This window comes from Cibotium barometz, chromosome 58 (assembly GCF_041138505.1).
Source record: "Cibotium barometz isolate CiBa-2024 chromosome 58, ASM4113850v1, whole genome shotgun sequence".
Classification (NCBI taxonomy): Eukaryota; Viridiplantae; Streptophyta; class Polypodiopsida; order Cyatheales; family Cibotiaceae; genus Cibotium; species Cibotium barometz.
This window is the reverse complement of record NC_141103.1, coordinates 8,176,947-8,196,136: the sequence shown is the minus strand read 5'-3', so window position 1 is coordinate 8,196,136 and position 19,190 is coordinate 8,176,947. Positions and strand designations below refer to the sequence as shown.

The window sequence follows — 19,190 nt, the reverse complement described above, 5'->3', positions numbered from 1 at the left end:
AAAATCGTCCTACTGTGCAGATTTTCTGTCAAGATTAAAATCTGCAGGACAGGTGCCCATTCGTCTGTTTTGGGCTGTGCTACATAGCACAGGTCGATTTTATACAGGTTTACCTCTTACAGACAGCATTTACATCTAGTAGTACAGTCATTGGCCATGGCTGACAACAATGATGTATTCCGCATGTTGGCTGCTGAGGATAAGTTGGATGGCACCAACTATCCATTGTGGGCATATATGATGCGACATGTATTGGTAGCAAAGGGGTTATGGAATATTGTGCAGGGTATTGATGCACGTCCTATTGTGGCTGGGAATGCTGCAAACACATCAGAAACAGGTACTGTTGATGATGGTGCAGGCACAAGTGCTGTAGCAGCTGTTCGAGAACCACCACTTTCAGCAGAGCAGATTCGTTGGGATGGTAGAGATGCGCAGGCTCATGCCTTGATTGCGCTGTCTGTCAAACGTACCATTATCCCACATATTCGCTCTTGCAGGACTTCTAAGGATGCTTGGGATGTACTTGCCACATTGTATCAGGCAAGAAATGAGGCTCGTGTTGCTTACCTCCGAAAACAGTTGGAGAGTGAGCATATGAACGAAGGTGATTCTATGGATAGCTTTTTGACAAAGATCAAGGATTTCAAAGAGCAGCTCATTTCTGCAGATGAAATCCTGTCAGACAGTTCACTTGTGCAGACTGTTTTGAATGGTCTACCAGATTCTTATCAGGGTTTTGCTTCCACTCTTCGCTTGATGATGAAAGGCAATCCCAATGCCTTATCATTTGAGGAGTTAGTTTCTGTTTTGCTGCAAGAAGACCAGTCAAGGCAAAACAGGAATATTATGCGTGTCGCAGATCAAGCTTTCGTTGCTAATCAGAGAAGCGGGAAAGGTAAAGCAGGCTTTTCTTCTAGTAAGCAGAAATCTGCAAATGCTGCGCAACCAAAGAAGGAAGACAAAGATGAGAAGAAGGGTGACAAACAGAAGACATTTTGCAAGTACTGTAAGGGAAATGATCATGTCATCAAAGCGTGTCCTAAGCTGGCTGCGAAAGAGGCTAAGAAGAAAGAGGCTGGTATGGCTGTTGTTGCAGCTGCCTCTCCTTCTAACAATGAATCTGCTAATGTTGTGCTAGATACAGAATGGGCATTCAATGCGCAGTGCAGTTATGACCCATCTTTGCATGACACATGTATGTCTGCAGTAGATTCAGATGTATGGTACTTTGACAGTGGTGCCACTAAGCATATCACCTCGCAGCGCAGTTTATTCACTTTCCTTGAGTCTGCTCCCACAGGGAATACTGTCACTTGTGCCAATAACTCCTCTTATCCCGTTAAAGGAGTTGGACAGATTGTGCTGAATGTTGCAAATGGCAACACCTTTACACTTTTTGATGCATTGTATGTGCCAGGGATCAAAAAGAATCTGCTGTCAGTCTCCGCATTTGCCAAAACAGGTTTGGTTGTAAAATTTGTGGATGACAGATGTACTGTTCATGATCTCTCTTGTGGTGACATCATTGTAGCATCTGGTTCACTATGTCGAGGGCTGTATAAGCTCAATATGGATGGCAAATGTGTAGAGGATTCAGCATGTGCTATTATGGATACGCAGGCTATTTCAGATGCAAAACTGTGGCATGCACGTTTTGGTCATCTGAATTTTGCAAGTTTGTTGCGCCTGCAGAAATCTGAAATGGTGTCTTCTTTGCCTAAGCTTGAGGCACCTGTCAAGCATGTTTGTGAGGGCTGCATATTGGGTAAAATGCAGCGTGCTTCCTTTCCCAAAGATGGATCAGTGAGAGCTGAACGCAGATTGCAGCTTGTTCACAGTGATGTTTGTGGTCCCATGCAAACTCCATCATTTGGAAACTACCTTTACTTCGTGACTTTCATTGATGATTTTACCAGGCATGCATGGGTATATCCTTTGAAGGCAAAGTCCGAAGTGTTTTTGTGCTTCAAACAGTTTTTGGTTATGGCTGAAAATGTGTCAGAAAGTAAGATGGGCACCCTCCGTTCAGATCGAGGGGGGGAGTATATGTCTTCAGAATTTAATGCATTTCTGGCTGAGCGTGGGATAAAACACCAATGTACAGTGCCGTATACACCACAGCAAAATGGTGTGGCTGAGAGAAAAAACAGGTCTCTCATGGAAATGGCAAGATGTATGGTTAAGAGTCAAAGTCTACCACATGGTTTTTGGCTTGAGGCTGTCATGTGTGCCACTTATGTACTAAACAGGTGTCCCACCAAAGCATTACAGGTTGTCACTCCATATGAGGCTTGGCATGGCCGCAAGCCATCTATTGGCCATTTACGTGTTTTTGGTTGCCTGGCATATGCATTAGTGCCTGTGCAACATCGCAGAAAATTGGATGACAAAGCTGTCAAATGTATTTTTGTTGGATATAGTGCTGAGAGCAAAGGCTATCGTTTGTATCATCCACAGACAAAGCGCATTTTGGTTAGCCGTGATGTTGTATTTGTGGAAGATGCAGTTCAGCCCTTGGTTTCATGTACTAAGGAGACAGATATCAGCTCACGTGATGTCTATGATACATTGTTGCCTCTTTTCAGTGGTGCACAGTCAAGTGCAATACCTCATGAGGCAGTTTTTCAGCCTATGCAGGTTTTAAATGATGGCACAGATCAGCCTATATCTGATGCAGATGTGCATGATGCACTTGAGGATGAGAGACAAGAGATTGAAGGCTCTAGGAATATGCCTAGATGGCTGGTGCAGACTTTGCGTGACAGCAAGTTGGATGCCCCTTTGACTAGTCGCACTCGTTCTGGCTCTCATGGTGCCTCTTATGCGTCAGATTGTTATGCATTGGCTGTTTCTAGTATGTGCGATGAAAGTGAGCCTGTTTCATTTGATGAGGCACAAAGTTCAGAAAATTGGATGGCTGCTATGCAAGCAGAATACGATGCTATTATGAAGAATGGTACATGGTCTTTATGTGACTTGCCCCCTGGCAAGAAGGCCATTGGCACTAAGTGGGTATACAAATTGAAGCGTAAGCCTGATGGCACAGTGGATCGCCATAAGGCTAGGCTTGTTGCAAAAGGTTATGCTCAAGAGAAGGGCATTGATTTTGATGAGACTTTTGCTCCCACATGTCGTATGACCACTGTTCGTAGCATCTGTGCATTAGCAGCTCATAATGGTTGGAATGTACATCAGCTGGACATAAAGACTGCGTTCTTAAATGGAGATTTGCATGAGGAGGTGTATGTATCGCAGCCTCGTGGTTTTGTTCAAAGAGGGCAGGAAAACAAAGTGTGCAGGTTAAAAAAGGCTTTATATGGTTTAAAGCAAGCTCCACGAGCTTGGTATGAAAAAATACATGCATATTTGACTGCACATGGGTTTCAGAATAGTCCAACAGAAAGCACTTTGTATGCTAAACGTGTGGATGGTGTACATCTAATCATTGCTCTCTATGTCGATGACATGCTGCTCACAGGACCAAATGAGAATCATATTGCTGATTTTAAGGCTGATTTGAATGCCTCCTTTGAGATGTCAGATTTGGGGCATTTGCATCATTATTTGGGGATACAATTTAAGCAGTGTGATGGAGGTATTGCTTTGTGTCAGACAAAGTATATTGAAACATTGTTGCGGAGATTTGGCCTTGAAGACTGCAAGCCTATTGCTACTCCAATGGAGACAGGTTTGAAGTTGAGTCTTCATGATGCTGGAGATCACTTTGATGTCACACTCTATCAGACAGCTGTTGGTTGCCTCATTTATGTATGCATTACGAGGCCAGACATTCAGTTTGCAGTCTCACAGGTGAGCAGATTTATGCATAGCCCAGGCATTAAGCATTGGCAGGCAGTGAAGCGTATCTTTCGCTATTTGAGTGGTACTCGGCATCTTGGGTTGTTTTATCCCAAGGGGGGATCATTGCCGCCAGATTTACATGCTTTTTCAGATTCTGACTGGGCTGGTTGTTATGACACACGCGTGTCCACGAGTGGTTTTTGCTTCATGCTTGGAAGCTCATGCATATCATGGTTGAGCAAGAAGCAGCCTACTGTGGCCACTTCTAGTTGTGAAGCTGAGTACAGGGCAGCTTTCACAGCTACGGTTGAGTGTGTGTGGCTCAGACGCCTTATGGCTGATTTGGGTGTTGGGCAGCCATCTGCCACCACCATCTTCACTGACAGTCAGAGCGCATTGGCAGTTGCGCGGAACCCAGTGTTCCATGCTCGTACGAAGCACATTGAGGTGCACTACCATTATGTCAGGGAGAGACTCTCTGCAGGAGAGATCAGTTTGGCTTATGTGCCAACACAGGATAACCTTGCAGACCTTTTCACAAAGGCTCTGCCTCGTGAGAAGTTCGAAGCTTTTCGCAAAGCTTTGGGCTTACTCCCTTTTGTGGATTCGTCCACATAGCTAGACACTTCCCTATACATGAGTGCTAGCTCTTGTTCACTGCATCACTCCAGGGGGGATTTGTTACCATATTATAGTAGTGATGTGTGTGAACACACTTAGGACCGCCGGGGCACTTTTTCCCTCACTAGGAGGTTTTTTCCCCCGTGCATTGTATATACGCCCATTATCTTCTAGGGCTTGTCATCTTTCATTTTTTGGCACTCATAATACACTACTGTGTTGTGCTCAAGCTTCCTCATCTTCTTGAAGTTGTGTGTGCATTCCTGCAACCCTAATTCCAACACTTTATTTGTGTGATTGACCAGTTTGTTGAGATGGGTCTGCGTTATTCTAACATGAGAGTTTGCTAAGATGACATGGGCCTCTACTATTCTAACACGAGTCTTTGCTATGTTTGTATGATGACAGTTTGTTGAGATGGGTCTTCATTATTCTAACATGAGACTTTGCCAAGATGTGTCTTCATTATTCTAACATGAGACTTTGCCAAGATGACATTGGCCTCTGCTGTTCTAACACGAGTTCATTTGTATGTCTACATGGGTTTCTTTTATTCTAACATGGGTATTTGCTATCTTTACATGGGTCTCCTTTAGGATTATATGGGTCTCTACTATGGTTAGATGGGTTTTTGGTATTGTTATATGGGTCCCTACTACTCTATTGTGGAGCTTTCCTATGTTTACATGGGTTTTTACAGTTCTAACCTAGGTCTTTGCGGTGTTTGCATGGGTCTCCTCTAGAATTATAAAGACCCAATTGATAATAGCGTATACTCCTCTAACCATAGTGGCGATCCATGGAACAATCACAATAGAGACCAATCTATTCCTATATCCATGTATTTATGGCACACATCCTCGTAGTAATCATACGAGAGAGCCATGTAATCATGGAAAGCATCCATGTATTCTTGTGATGATGGCGGAGATGCATGCAAACACATTAAAGACCCTAGGTGTCAGGCGTTTTTCTGAGAGGTGTTTTGGGCTTGTGTACATATGGATGCATGGCATGTGTGAGAGTTTTGCTCGGGAATGCCTTGGCAGATGTACAGGGTGGAGTTTGGTAATGGGCTTGTTGCAGGCCTGTCCGGAGTAAGGTCAGCTGTCTGCAGGTGGTATCAGCCGTTCGATGGCTCTGAGTGTGTGTGCATCCAAGAAACTGGGCAATTAAAGGTTGTGTTTGAATGTGTGTGGAAGCATGGGAGTAATTAAAGATTAAGGGGCCAAGGTAGCCTTGAGCATTGGTGTGAAAAGCATAAGGGTGATTGTGGCCATCTTTTAGGCAAAATAAAAATAATAATAATATTGACGTGGCCCATAAAACAAAGACCACGTAGAGGCTTTACATGGCTGCCAACGCAGACCTCTGGAAAGTTGGCAAAGATGTGAGAAGACGGGGCTGTGGGTGCACCGAGTACAAGAGGAGAGACGCCTTGTGTAGTGTGGCCGCCTTGCGGAGAACAGCTCGGGCGTGTGTAGCCCACAGGCGCGGGAGTGATCGTGTGGCAGTGTGTGGCTAGGCGCAGTCGGGAGCTACAGTGAGCGGACAGGGCGAGTCGAGTTTTGAGGTGGTGCAGCCGCTTTGAAGAAAGAGAGCTGGCGACGGATGGTATGGTAGCGCAGCTGATTGGCTGACGGTGTGGATACAGGGTCCTTGGTGAAGAGCTGTGGTTGGCTATGCAAGCAGGCAAGAGGGCGCAAAGCTACAGGCGTAGGAGCTCGGGCTGGTGAAGGGCCACCGTTGGATGCGAAGGAGGGTACCTTTGCTTGGGCTAGCGTTATAGGTGGTCGTGTGATTGGAGCAGCAGGACAAGCTGGCGACAGTAGAGGGGACGCATAAGTGGAAAGGTGAAGCTGGCAGCACAGAGCTGCTGGGAGGCCGCCTTTGAGGTGTTGGCACAACAGAGGGAGCATCTGGATGCACAGAAGCTACAGTGCTTGGGCTAGGTGAAACCGGATGTGGAAGCAAAGGCGGGTGCCGAGTGAAGCAGAGAGAAAGACAGGGGTGTTGCTACTTGGCTGGTGGGGCCGGTAGAGAAGTGGCAGAGGAAGGGGCTGGCAGAGAGGATCAGCACAGAGAGAGAGAGAGAGAGAGAGAGAGAGAGAGAGAGAGATGATGGAGTAGCTGCTGGCGACACACACAAAAGTGATGGGCAGAGAGTTGAGGGTTAGCTGGTGGAGCGCCCTCTGAAGAGAGAGTGGCCGGGTTCTTTCTAGTGTGGTTGGCACAGCACACAGGTGAGAGGTTCGCGGTGATTGAGGATGTGGTGTATCCTCGACAGTGACTGGTTAGAGTGTTGATGTGTTGGTGGCTGAAGGGCTTGGTCGTCAGACGCAAGGTTGCAGTTCCTGAGGTGGTGTGGTCGTGGTGGAATTCCCTTGGCAGTAAATCCAGGCTTGAGTGTCGTGTATATGAGATGGTTGTGTGAGTAAGGCTTCTGTGTCGGGAGAAGCTTGTATGAAGTGTTTTCTAGGAATATATTGCTAGGTGTTTGCTTTGTCTATGGTGCCCCTGTTTTGTGCTGTCTTTTTGGCGTGGGTGGTATGGTGAACTATGAGAAGTGTTCCAGCCCCCGATGGGGCGGTGGTGCCCCCATTGTGTTAGTCTTTTCAAAGTTTGGGAGGTGAAGGGCTATAGAGGCATGGTCTTTTTTTCTTGTTTTCACCTCACACTAGGGAGGGGAACCATGTGAGCAACTGTAATATTTTGATCTCTATTCCATGAAGGAATTATAGTAAGGACTCATGTAATCATACTGGTTCCCCTCCTTGGGGTCTTTAATGTTTGCATGGGTCTTCGCCATCATCACATGGCTAATACTCTAACACAAGTGTAAGCTTTGCTGAAATGGATGTCTCCCATGATTACATGGCTCTCTCATATGATATAGGAATAGATTGGTGTCTTGTGATTATTCCTTGGATCCTCGTCGCACGGGTTAAAGGAGTCTAACATGGGGGTCTCTGCGATTCTAACATGGTCTTTGCTATTCTAACACACGAGTCTTTGCTATGTTTATACGGGTCTCTACTATTCTAGCATGGCTATTTGCTATCTTTTTATGGATCTCTTTTAGTACATGGGTCTTTACTACTTTTACGTGGGGATTTTCTATGTTCTAACATGGGTCTTTGCAGTGTAAACATGGGTCTCCTTTAGGTTTATATGGGTCTCCTTTAGGTTCTAATGGGTCTTTATTGTGTTTATATGGGTCTTTATTGTGTTTATATGGGTCTCCTCTAAGATTACATGGGCCCCCACTATGGTTAGATAACTCTTCACTAATATCAAGTGGGTCTCTGCAATTCTAACATGGGTCTTTACTATGCTTATATGGGTCTCCATTATGCGTAGATGGGTCCTTAGTATTCTTATAAGACTCTCTACTATGATTATTACCTAGATTTGGAATATGATTGTTCCATGGAACTCCATTTGTCCATGATTACACGAGTCTCTAATATGATTATGGCATAGACCTCTATTCCTCTCATCTCTTGGAGGGAGATTTTATAATTACACCAGTCTCGTCACACCAATAAAAACTCTCTACTATGAGACTGGAGGAAGAGAAAGGTTCATGCAAGAATCACATTAGAGACTCGTGTAATCATAAAATCCCTCAACAAGAGACGAGAGGAATAAAGGTTTATGCTATAATCATCTTAGAGACTTGTGTAATCATATTACAGACTCGCATAATCAGGACAAACGAAACTGGACAAATGGAGTTCCACGGAACAATCATATTTCAAATCCAGGTAATAATCATAGTAGCGATTTATAAGAATACTAAAGACCCATCTAACCATAGTGGAGGTCCATATAACCATGGGGGAGACCCATGAAGGCATAGCAAAGACCCATCTTAGAATTGTAGAGACCCAGTTGATAATAGCGTAGACTCCTCTAGGCGATCCATTGACAATCACAGTAGATACCAATCTATTCCTATATCCATGTATTTATGGCGCACATCCTTGTAGAGGTAATCATACGAGAGAGCCATGTAATCATGGAAGACATCCATATCAGCAAAACAAACACCTGTGTTAGAGTAGTAGTAGAGAGCCATGTGATGATGGCGGAGACCCATGCAAACACATTAAAGACCCTAGGGAGGAGAACCATGGAGGAATTATAATAAGGACTCATGTAACCATAGTGGTTCCCCTCCTTGGGGTCTTAAATGTGTTTGCATGGGTCTTCGCCATCATCACATGGCTCTGTACTACTCTAACACAAGTGTGAGCTTTGCTGAAACGGATGTCTTCTATGATTACATGGCTCTCTCATATGATTAATACGAGGATATGCGGCATAAATACATGGATATAGGAATAGATTGGTCTCTTCTACGCTATTTTCAAATGGGTCTCTGGGATTCTAATATGGTCTTTGCTATGTTTATATGGGTCTCTACTATTATAACATGGCTATTTGCTATCTTTACATGGGTCTCCTCTAGTATATGGGTCTCGACTATGGTTCGAGGAATCTTTGGTATTGTTACATGGGTCTGTATTACTTTTACGTGCGGATTTTGTATGTTTGTCACCACTATGTTTAGATGGGGCTTTGTGATTCTAACATGAGTGTTTGCCACTCTTAGATAGGTGTCTTCCTTGACTACATGGGCCTCCAAAATGATTATATGGGTCTCCATGAAGATTATCACATAGTTCCCCTCCCTGGCGTCTTTAATGTGTTTGCATGGGTCTCCACCATCATCACATAGTTCTCTACTACTCTAACATTCGCTTTGTTGAAATGGATGTCTTCCATAATTACATGGCTCTCTCATATGATTACTACCAGGATCTGTGCCATAAATACATGGATTAGGAATAGATTGGCTATACTATGATTGTTCCATGGATCGTTGCTATGGTTAGAGGTGTCTACGATAATATCAAGTGGGTCTCTGCGATTCTAACATGGGTCTTTGCTATGTTTATGTGGGTCTCCACTATGGTTAGATGGGTCTTTAGTTTTCTTATATGGGTCTCTACTTTGATTATTACCTGGGTTTGGAATATGATTGTTCCATTGGACTCCATTTGTCCATAGTTACATAAGTCTATAATATGATTATGGCATAGACCTCTATTCCTCTCGTCTCTTGGGGAAAGATTTTATAGTTACACCAGTCTCGTCACACCAATAAAGTCTCTCTACAACTATGAGACTGGAGGAATGGGGAGGTCTATGCAAGAATCACATTAGAGACTCGTGTAATCATAAAATCCCTCCCCGAGTGGACGAGAGGAATAAAGGTCTATGCAATAATCATATTAGAGACTCGCGTAATCAAGGACAAATGGAATTCCATGGAAAAATCATATTCCACATCTAGGCAATAATCATAGTAGACACCCATATAAAAATACCAAAGACCCATCTAACCATAGTGGAGACCCATGTAATCATGGAGGAGATCCATAAAGGCATAGTAAAGACCCATGTTAGAATTGTAGAGATCCAGTTGATAATAGTGTAGACTCCTCTAGGCGACGATCCATGAAACAATCACAATAGATACCAATCTATTCCTATATCCATGTATTTATGGTGCACATCCTCGTACAGTAATCATATGAGAGAGCCATGTAAACATGGAAGACATACATATCAGCAAAGCAAACACCTGTGTTAGAGTAGTAAAGAACGATGTGATGATGGTGGAGACTCATGCAAACACATTAAACACCCCAGGGAGGAGAACCATGGAGGAATTATAGTAAGGACTCATGTAACCATAGTGGTTTCCCTCCTTGGGGTTTTTAATGGGTTTGCATGGGTCTCTGCCATCATCACATGGCTCTGTACTCTCTAACACAGGTGTAAGCTTTGTTGAAATGGATGTCTTCTATGATTACATGGCTTTCTCATATGATTACTACGAGGATCTGTGCCATAAATACATTGATATAGGATCTCTAACAAATCGGTCTCTTGTGATTGTTCCATCATCGATCATCACACTGGTTAAGGAGTCTACGCTATTTTCAAATAGGTCTCTGTCTACGATTCTAACATGGTTTTTGCTATTCTATCTAACACGAGTCTTTGCTATGTTTATATGGGTCTCTACTATAACATGGCTATTTGATATCTTTACATGGGTCTCCACTATGGTTAGATGAAGCTTTGGTATTGTTATATGGGTCTCCACTATGGTTAGATGCATCTTTGGTATTGTTACATGGGTCTGTATTACTTTTACATAGCAATTTTCTATGTTTACATGGGTTTTTGTAGTTCTAACATGGGTCTTTGCTGTTTTTACATGTGTCTCCTTAGGGATTACATGGGTCTTTGCTGTGTTTGCATGCGTATCCTCTAGGATTACATGGGCCTCCACTATGGTTAGATGGCTCTTCGCTATTCTTACATGTATCTCTCATACTTGTAAAACCTGCGCTGTTTGTCGAGTTAAGTTTTCGATTTGCTGCTCCATGGCTGATCTCTTCCGGGATTTCCCCACCATGATTTATATCCTCGAGCGCCGATATTTGATGGTTGGACCTGACAGGACCTGAAATCTTGCGGGGATAGGAGACCTGACAGGACGCGGGGATTTGAAATAACATGGAATAAAATGTAATCACCAGGGTCCAGAAGAACCTTATAATTTGAACCCTTATCAAGTTAGTTCTGAATCCACTCTTCTTTTCCTTTTTTTTTTGGCCTGCTATAGGTAGGACTTAGTCTTTTACATACACTTCTCACAAGAAGGATATGAAGTCCTTATATATGGTTCTAGACATGAAGGACTTAGTCTTTTACATACACTTCTCACAAGAAAGATATGAAGTCCTTATATATGGTTCTAGACATACTACATATAGTGTTAACCTTTTAAGCAGACATACTAACACCATAGAAACTCAAAGCAAAATATTAGCTTTATCATATGAAAATCAAGAATTGTGTTCGTCTACATGAAACTTATAGTGTTAAGCCATAAGTATATATAGAGTTGACATACAAGCAATCCATCCATTATAAAATGAGTCAACCCCCTCTTTAGTGTATCCATCCTACACCATATAAACCCTATCTAATTGGTAGACCCCTATAAAACTCGCGAGCCCCTCTATCAAGGTTGGACACTTGTAGAATAGGTGGACCTGTGTAAAAAGGGTTTACAGCAAAGACCCAGGTTAGAACCGCAGAAACTCATGTAAACATAGGAAAGCCCCACGTTAGAGTAGTAGACATCCATGTAACAATACCAAAGACCCATCTAACCATAGTAGAGACCCATATAATCCTGAAAGAGACCCATATAAAGATAGCAAATACCCATGTTAGAATAGAAGAGACCCATGTAAACATAGCAAAGACGTGTTAGAATAGTAGAGGCCCATGTCATCTTGGCAAAGTCTCATGTTAGAATAACAAAGACCCATCTCAACAAACTGGTCATCACACAAACATAGCAAAGACTCGTGTTAGAACAATAGAGGTCCATGTCATCTTGGCAAAGTCTCATGTTAGAACAATAAAGACCCATCTCAACAAATAAATTCTCTCTACTATGAGACCGGCGGAATGGAGGTCTATGCAACAATCACATTCGAGACTTGCGTAATTATAAAATCTCTCCCCAAGAGACGAGAGTAATAAAGGTCTATGCCATAATCATATTAGAGACTCGTGTAATCATGGACAAATGCAGTTCCATGGAACAATTATATTCCAATCCAGGTAACAATCATAGTAGAGACCCATGTAAGAATAGCAAAAATCCATCTAACCATAGTGGAGATCCATGTAATCATTAAGGAGACCCATGTAAACATAGCAAAGACCCATGTTAGAATCGCAGAGACCCACTTGATATTAGCGTAGACTCCTCTAACCATAGCGACGATCCATGGAACAATCATAGTGGAGATCAATCTATTCCTAATCCATGTATTTATGGCGCAGATCCTTGTAGAAATCATATGTAATTGTGGAAGACATCCATTTCAACAAAGCGAACACCTGTGTTAGAGTAGTAAAGAACCATGTGTGATAATCTTAATGGAGACCCATATAATCATATTGGAGACCCATGTAGTCAAGGAAGACACCTATCTAAGTGTGGCAAAGACTCATGTTAGAATCACAAAGTCCCATCTAAACATAGTGATGACAAACAAAATCACTTTGATAGACGAAATGGAGATCCATGCAATAATCATATTAGAGACCTGTGAGCATTGCCAAGACCCGTGTTCGACCAGAAGAGACCCGTGTACTTATAGCCAAGACTAATCTAACTAGAGTGGTGATCCATTGAACAATCATCATAGATACAAATTTATTCTTGTGGATATGCATTTGTCTATGGAGCAGATCTACATAATAATCACAGTTGACATCCATGTAAGTAAATAGATCCTATAAAAATATGGCAAACACCTCTGCCATAGTAGTAGAGACCTTATGTAGCAGATCTACATAATCATCATAGTTGACAACCATGTAAGCACAGAGATGTATATAAATATATAGCAAACACCTCTGTCACAGCAATAGAGACCCATGTGATGATGGCGGAGATGATTATGCACATTAGGGAAAAAGGGAGCTCATTTTGGGGCCTTTTACGGTTTGGAAAAATAAGCTCTCAACCAATCAACAGAGGGCCAACGTAACGTTGGAAATTCACAAAAATAAGAGAAAATAGATAAAAGAAACAATACTTTATGTAGGTACAAGCGTGCTACATTAATGTGGAGATTGGTTTTTTATTCTCACAAGATCTTTGGACATGAAGATAGAATCTAGTCTGACATTTTCTCTGACAAGGGCCTTCCCGCTTCCACCTTCCGTTGAACTTTGAAATGTTGTGCTGCCTTTCCTTCGAAAGGTCTACCATTCTACACCACTTTTTCATTGTGCAGCAGCCTCTTCTTTTTCAAAACTGCTCCCTTGATCCTGTTTGGCTTAGAGTAAGATGTTTCTTGTCAACTGTCTGTCTGCCCACTTTCTCTTTCTTGAAACTTCACTTTGTTATCTTGTTTACATTACTTTGCTGTTGTTACAGATTCACAAGGTCTCCATGGTGAATAAAAACTATGGCCGTTCTTGTGGAAGACGCTTTGTGGATGATAATGCTATGAAGGCAGAATTATACCACACATCATTACCCCGTCGACCTGCTTCTTCTATTTCTTCGGTAGAGAATTCAAGTACAGTCAAAACGGAAGGAACTTGGGAAAGGTTTAGTGTTTCGAAAGGAGCATGGGTGCTCATGCAACCTAGCAAAAGAAAGAGACCCCAGACAAAAAACATTTTCTTGGCGTCATGGAAGGGAAGAGTACGAGATTTTAAAATCACTAGAGGGAAGATATCGGTGAAAGAAGTTTTGATTAAGCATGTGTACATGCATAAAGAACTTGTCTTGTGAGACTATCCAAATGATCTTCCGCAACACAGGCCTAATTGTATATTTTTCTATTGTGGTTTTGTTCTTTATGAGGTGTATGGATTTTTAAGATGAAGCTTTCTTTCTTTGCTTATTGACATTCTTGTGTTATTTTATTTCAGATTTATACCCTTCATCGTATGAGACATGGCAAAACATCGATTGTATTCTGGGATTTATAGATGTTTTGCATGGATCGATAAGAGAACAACAATACCAAGGTCGATGTGCAACAGAGCTAGCTCAATCGGGTATATTTTTTACTGATCATTTTTATCAGTTGGCTGGACAATGCTAACACATGGTGTGTTAAGAAAACAAGATCATTTGACTTATCCTAGTCTCATTAAGCACTGCTATTAGTTTACTTTACCCTATTGATTCATATTGCTTTTTTGCAGGTGCTCAAAAGAAGAGAGAGTTCAATAAAATGCAAAGACATTGAAAATTTGAAAATTGAGATAACACAGACTCCATAAACAAAGGTATTATATTCAATAAAGTAGAATTTTGTACAGAAGTGTTTAATTGTATATGTAGAACATATTCTTGACAACCATTTTCTATTTATCTACAGCCTGATCCAGAGGTTGCTCTACATGGTCCAAGCTCTCCGTATCATCTTTTTTTGGAGAATCTGTTTTCTGCTACTCCATCCTGTCCTGTACAATCTCTTGGTGCTGCTCCATTGTCTTCTCTACTACCCCTGGAGAATCTATTTGCTGTGCTGCTCCATCTTCTCCTCAATAACATCAGCACAGCAGGTCCTTGTTCCTGTGGCTTCTCCTCATCATCACTAGGTCCTTGTTCCTGTGGCACCACATCAGCATCATCTGTGTCATCAAGGTGTATGACACCTTCACGGACTTTAGAGCTCTCACCCAACTCGACAGTAGCTGGTACAATAGGTTTGGGAGAGGCATACTTCAAAAACTTCCAAATTGTATCAGCTCTGAAACTATATATATAGTTCGAGCTGAAGCTATCTTCTCTCATCTGCAATGGCATATGATGATTTAGAACACTTTGTACCAATATCAATTATTTTGAAGCTAAATGAAAATTATTTTTTCTTACAAGGTCTGGCTGTCCTATCTCAAAATAGCTTGAAAGTATATATTTGGCACTGATCAGCACTCTCCAGCAGCCCCGCAGCTACTTGAATCATCTTGTTGTGGTGTTTGTACAGTTGGAAAGATATGTTAGAAACTGTTAACATCTCAACAAAATAAAATTATTCAATAGGTTCAAAGGCATAACATGAAATAGACATCAGTAGGGGAAATGACTTTCTACCTCTAAATTTATTGACTCTATTGAATCCAAAAGATTGACATTAGGAGGACAGTGATCCAATGCATCTAGAAACCTTCTAATACAACTGCAATACATATAATTCAGTTAGTGTGCATTAAAACAAAATAATAAAGTTTAAAGTTAAAAATAGCACACACACCACTTACAATTTCAGCTCTCTGTGTGTGTTTTTAAGAGAGTTGAATATAAAGCATTGCTTCTGCTGGATATCAATAGAAGCAAAGCTCCAGTGGTCACTGTGTAAGGAAAAAAGCATTAAGAAATCAAAGGCTACAAGAGTTCTCAATCTTAAAGAAGAATCCCAAAAGAAGCAGTCACCCACATACCTGTTATGGTATGGAAGTAGCAAAACATCGATAACATCAAAATTGCAGTGTCTGAACCAATTGAAAATATCCATGGGAGTTTCCTTTGCATCTCTTAACCTGGAGGAAATGGCAGGATTAATAATATGAATTGTATGTTGTACAGCGTGGTTAAGCCAGCTTCTCATCATGCTGCATTGGACCAAACAATAATTAGGGTAGGGTGTGAAGGAGGTACAAGAAGGATTGTTTTGCAAACAAATGTAAAATAAAAGACACTTACTAGAGCATTGCAAGAATGATAGTATCTGAGCAATACTCATTCTTATGAGCCAATGCTGCCAAGCATTGGCTCATAAGAATGACAAAACCATGCTGCCAAGCATGGTTTTGTCAAGTCAAAATTATTCACTGAAGTTTCATCCTCAATATGGACAACTATGTTAGGGCCCCAACTCCTGCAACCTTCTCTGTATCTACAGCTCCCTCTGTACAGTCTCCACATCTATAACAGATTTGAATTCTTTTATTTGCTGCTTCAGTGACTCCTCATAAGTAGCTTTCCCTCTGGTGTTCTTTGAGTGGGTTACTTCAACAACCTTAACCTCATCTACCTTCAACTTTCTTGTAGGTGGAATTAATAATATGTCTCTCATCTTGATGTCCTGCCATACATTGCATCTTCAAAATATTTCTCCAAGTAATCCTCTGCCATTTCCTGTAAGGAAAGAATGGCAGTCCTGTTCCACCTGAAACCAAGGTGCCAACTATCACATATGTCTTTCACTAGTCTCTAAAAAGGTACCTTGGGGATTGCAAAGCCTATAGCTTTCTATTGCTTCCTGATCTCCTTTAGCACACCTGCACCATGTTTCAATCTCTTGGCCTTTTGCTGGAGCAGGCTCATTGGCTTCCCCTTCCTGCCATGTGCAACTCTTCCCTTTGGAGGCACACTAAATTCTTTGATACCTGCCCCAGCTGCTGCTGCTGCAAGCCCTGGCCCCTTGCCAGCACTCCTTGCAGTTGACTTGGTTCTAGCCATCACTCTGACAAGCTGCACACAAAGCAATGGAAAGAGATTACAGCCATGGAGAACATGGAATGATACAAAAAGGCAATGACAGGGGTGGATGAAGCAACATTTATAAATTTGCAACAAAACGTGATTTCGACAGTTTGAAATTCCTAATAGCTCACTCTCGCGTTTTCCTGCAAATACTTGAAGTAACATGTTGGTACATTCCTACAGTGATTTCTCTGTCTTTACAACTAAATACAATACATTAAGAAAAAAGGAAGCTCATTTTGGGGCATTTTAGAAGAGAGAGAAAATAGGCTCTCAACCAATCAGGAGTGGGCCAATGTTACATTGAAAATTCAACAAAAGAAGATGAAAATAAGAAAAATAAATAGTACTGTATGTTCATAGAAGTGTGTCACATTAATAAGGTGATCCAATTTGAATCTTTAAAAATTTTATTTTTTGTGCAGAATTTGGTGATTCTGACACTGCAAACGCGTCCAGAACGGCCCAAAACCCCAAAAACGGCACTTGAAACACTGGAATCGGACATCCGGTGGCCCGGAAACGGCCAAAAAAGGCCCCAAAAGTGAATTTGCAACAAAACGCGATTTCAGCTGTTTGAAATTCCTAAACCCTTCTCCTCGCGTTTTCCTGCAAATTTATGAGACAACCTGCTGGAACATGCCTTCAGTCATTTCAACCAGCCCAATTCAAAAGTCTTTCTGCTTGTGGTATTTATTCTAATATCTAAGCTACATGTGCTGTGCTGTTGATGAGTACCCTGTGCTGGGGATGAACCTGTGCTGCTGGTCAAAATGCTGATGGTGCAGAGTAGGGAGGTAGGGAGGCAAGAGAGCTGAGAGGGGAGGGCCAAGACAGGAGAGATTAAACAAGAGAGAAAAGATTAGTGCAAAATACAAAAAAGGCAGCTACTAAATGATAGAGCCGTTTTTTCACACGTGTGGATGGGACCCAGATCTCTTGGAGTTTGAAACTTGGCACTGTGAATGGGACACTTTTTGCCTTGGAACTTGTGCCAATCATGATTTCATAATCAGTTCCATAACCACTCTTCCCTCCTCGTCTTTCATCCTTGCCAGCACACTCCCATCATCCTTTTCCTTCCCTCTTTGATCCCTTCCTACCCAACACACTCCATCCAGACTGCAACCTGCCTGAAGACTACTACCACTGCCAGATCTTCAGGTTACCTAGGCTGTAGCTCAAGTTTGGGAGAGAGCAGAAGATTCACTCCAACAGCATGGAAAAGGAAAAGAAAGGTCAGAGTTCTATATCCTTTTCAATGTTTTTTGATATATATTTCTTCCATCCATAGAATTCTTGATGTCCAGATATCTGGGCAATTCCCATCCACCACATCCCATATCCCAAATTTCCACATCCTAGTTTTATATTTGCAACAAAATGCGATTTTGGCTGTTTGAAATTCCTAAAGCTTTCTCCTCGCGTTTTCTTGCAAATTCATGAGGTAGCCTGTTGGAACATGCCTTCATTCATTTCAAGCACTCCAATACAAAAGTCTTCCTGCTTGTGGTATTTATCCTAATATCTAAGCTACATCACATCCCAAAAGTATGTGTGTTATACTATTAAACAAGAAGATAAGGATATAGAGAGTCTTACTGACCTGGAAGCTATCTATTTGATTGGAGATGGATATCAATAGAACCTAGAAGTTTGCAACAAAATGCGAGGAGATTGCTTAAAATTTTCCAAATAGCCCTATATCGCGTTTTCCTACAAATTCCTATATTTCTTTTGGTTTTCATTTCTTCCTCATTGTTTTGCTTTCTTTGGCCCTAGGGAATTCTTCCTAGTATCATCTACTGTCCAGGAATCTTTGAGGTGATCCTAGCATTTGATTGGAGATGGATAGCAATAGAAATGAAAAATTTGCACAACAAAATGCGAGGAGAGTACTTGACATTTTCCAAATGGCCCTACATCGCGTTTTCTTGCAAATTCCTGTGTCCCATTTGGTTTTCACTTCTTCCTCATTGTTTTGCTTTCTTTGGCCCTGGGGATTTCTTCCTTGATGATGATAAATTTTTTTGCTTTGGAACAGTTGATTCTTAGGCCCCTCCTTTCATGAGAAAGTTGGACTTTTCTGCTGCTATACTTAGACCACAGCAATCACCAGGTGAGTCATGTGTGCTCATGAAGGGAGTTGTTTGGTGATATTTTATACATTCCCTGATTACATATGTCAGCATATAGAATTCATGATATATAAATTTTGGTTCAGGCAAAAGGAAGAGACTGGAGCAGAAAGCTGAGTCTTCCCTCTCAAAACAAAAGGAATCAGAAGAGCACAAATCTCCAGATTTGCTCCTATTTGACTTTCTTCACAAATGCAAGGCTCAGAGGAACTTCCACATATACCACAGTATTTTCAAACAGGGAGTTCACTATGAGCTCTATATTGGAGCATCACAGAGATTTTCTTTCAGATCATTGGGATACCTTCAAACAACTGCCAGAGGCAGGAAGAATTATGGAAGGTGAAAAGGTTTTTGTGCATATAAATCATATTGTCTCCATTGACAGGCTGAGGTACCATGTGAATAGAAGATTTGACAGCCTGCCTGAGAAATATAAATTCAACTGTAGCTTGCACACCAGAAAGTGTAGAGTGCTTGAGGAAACCATGGCATTCCTTATGTACATT

The 19,190-nt window shown here is 41.7% G+C and overlaps 1 long non-coding RNA gene across 1 annotated transcript in view; it reads left to right on the top strand.

Moving 5' to 3' along the window:
* The window catches only part of LOC147605858 (uncharacterized), a 35,193-nt gene extending 20,323 nt beyond the window's left edge, over positions 1–14,870 (top strand). The window contains exons 2-4 of the long non-coding RNA XR_015265011.1: positions 13,978–14,106; positions 14,257–14,340; positions 14,433–14,870. This is a non-coding gene — a long non-coding RNA (uncharacterized LOC147605858). The remainder of the gene's footprint in view (positions 1–13,977; positions 14,107–14,256; positions 14,341–14,432) is intronic.
* The last annotated feature ends 4,320 nt before the right edge of the window (positions 14,871–19,190 follow it).